Source organism: Mus musculus, chromosome 6, assembly GCF_000001635.26.
Source record: "Mus musculus strain C57BL/6J chromosome 6, GRCm38.p6 C57BL/6J".
Classification (NCBI taxonomy): Eukaryota; Metazoa; Chordata; class Mammalia; order Rodentia; family Muridae; genus Mus; species Mus musculus.
Window position 1 is genome coordinate 66,874,756 of NC_000072.6, and position 2,680 is coordinate 66,877,435.

A 2,680-nucleotide genomic window follows, 5' to 3' on the forward strand; every position below is an offset into this window, starting at 1 on the left:
GATATTAAGGAAAAGTAATTGTTGCTTCCTGTTATTTTTGTTGTTAAAGTTGGCATTCTGTTCTTGTGGCTGTCTTCTTTTAGGTTTGTTGAGGGATTACTTTCTTGTTTTTTCTAGGGCATTGTTCCCGTTCTTGTATTGGTTTTTTTCTGTTATTAACCTTTGAAGGGCTGGATTCGTGGAGAGATAATGTGAGAATTTGGTTTTGTCGTGGAATACTTTGGTTTCTCCATCTATGGTAATTGAGAGTTTGGCTGGGTATAGTAGCCTGGGCTGGAATTTGTGTCTCTTAGTGTCTGTATAACATCTGTCCAGGCTCTTCTGGCTTTCATAATCTCTGGTGAAAAATCTGGTGTAATTCTGATAGGCTTGCCTTTGTATGTTACTTGACCTTTTTCCCTTACCGCTTTTAGTATTCTATCTTTATTTAGTGCATTTGTTGTTCTGATTATTATGTGTCGGGAGGAATTTCTTTTCTGGTCCAGTCTATTTGGAGTTCTGTAGGCTTTTTTTTTTTTTCAGAGCAGAGACTTTAATGAATATATTTTACAAATACACTGGAGAATCATGCAATGCTGCCTGCGTTGGATGCAATTCTGGGCCACAAGTCTGCACACTCCTTTGCCACTGGACCTGTGATAGCAGAGCCTTTCATCTCTCCTTTATTGTTTACTATGACCCCTGCGTTATCTTCAAAGTAAAGAAACACCCCATCTTTTCTTCGATATGACTTTCATTGTCGAATTACCACTGCTGGATGTACCTTTTTCCTTAGTTCTGGTTTGCCTTTCTTAACTGTGGCCATCACCATGTCCCCAACACCAGCAGCAGGAAGTCTGTTCAGCCGTCCCTTGATTCCCTTCACAGAGATGATATACAAGTTTTTAGCTCCTGTGTTGTCTGCACAGTTGATCACAGCTCCGACCGGAAGACCCAGGGAAATCCGGAATTTCGCCCCGGAGGACCCACCGCGTCCTCGCTTCGACATCTTGAACGCCCGGAAAGGGTCAGAAAGTCTGTAGGCTTCTTGTATGTTCATAGGTATCTCTTTCTTTATATTTGGGAAGTTTTCTTCAATAATTTTGTTGAAGATGTTTGCTGGTCCTTTGAGTTGAAAATCTTCATTCTCATCCACTCCTATTATCCGTAGGTTTGGTCTTCTCATTGTGTCCTGGATTTCCTGGATATTTTGAGTTAGGATCTTTTTGCATTTTCCATTTTCTTTGATTATTGTGCCGATGTTCTCTATGGAATCTTCTGCGCCTGAGATTCTCTCTTCCATCTCTTGTATTCTGTTGCTGATGCTCAAATCTATGGTTCCAGATTTCTTTCCTAGGTTTTCCATCTCCAGTGTTGCCTCACTTTGAGTTTTCTTTATTGTTTCTACTTCCCTTTTTAGGTCTAGTATGGTTTTGTTAATTTCCATCACCTGTTTGTATGTTTTTTCCTCTTTTTCTGTAAGGACTTCTACCTGTTTGATTGTGTTTTCCTGTTTTTCTTTAAGGACTTGTAACTCTTTAGCAGTGTTCTCCTGTATTTCTTTAAGTGATTTATTAAAGTCCTTCTTGATGTCCTCTACCATCATTATGAGATATGCTTTTAAATCTAGGTCTAGGTTTTCGGGTGTGTTGGGGTGCCCTGGACTGGGCGAAGTGGGAGTGCTGGGTTCTGATGATGGTGAGTGGTCTTGGTTCCTGTTAGTAGGATTCCTACATTTACCTTTCGCCATCTGGTAATCTCTGGAGTTAGTAGTTATAGTTGACTCTGTTTAGAGATTGTTCTTCTGGTGATTCTGTTACCGTCTCTCAACAGACCTGGGAGACAGATTCTCTCCTCTGAGTTTCAGTGCTCAGAGCACTCTCTGCTGGCAAGCTCTCTTACAGGGAAGGTGCGCAGATATCTTGTTTTTGGACCTCCTCCTGGTCGAAGAAGAAGGCCCAAAACAGGACCTCTCTCAGAAGCTGTGTTGCTTTGGCAGTTCCCAGAAGCTGTCAGCTTCTGTGGTGCAGACTCTCACCTGTGCAGACTAAAATCCTAAGTTCCAGGGAGTCCTGGAACCAAGATGGTGACCGCTGCTCCTGAGGCTGAGGCCGTCTCCCGAGCCAGGCGGACACCTGTCCTCTGGTCCGGATGGTGGCCGGTTGTCTGTGGCCCGCCCAGGCTGCTGCCTCAGCGGCTCTGTGCTTCTGCCCGTCCCAGAAGCTGTCCGGTTCTCTGGCGCACCCTCTAACCTGTTCAGACTAATTTCCTAGGTCCCGCGGAGTCCCGGAACCCAGATGGCGACCGCTCCTGCTGAGGCTGAGGCCGCCTCCTAAGCCAGGTGGACACCTGTCCTCTGGTCCGGATGGTGGCCGGTTGTCTGCGGCCCGCCCAGGCTGCTGCCTCAGCGGCTCTGTGCTTCCGCCCGTCCCAGAAGCTGTCCGGTTCTCTGGCGCACCCTCTAACCTGTTCAGACTAATTTCCTAAATTCTGCTGAGTCGGAAGTTTTTTTTAAGTGTTCAAGGGGATTAGGTTGTTCTTTACAATGCTTAAGGGAATTGGGTTGAGATGTCTTTTGTTACACTGATGTTTGGGACACCAGGCTTAATTTCTCGTAGCATACTATCTACAAAACAATTACGGTGTAGACACCATATGAAAATATAATAATAGTCAAATAACCACTACCCCTTAAATGTCA

At 44.7% G+C, this 2,680-nt stretch overlaps 1 pseudogene; it reads right to left on the bottom strand.

The window, feature by feature from the left end:
* Positions 1–506: 506 nt before the first annotated feature.
* Positions 507–1,009, bottom strand: Gm9794 (annotated as a pseudogene).
* Positions 1,010–2,680: the final 1,671 nt, after the last annotated feature.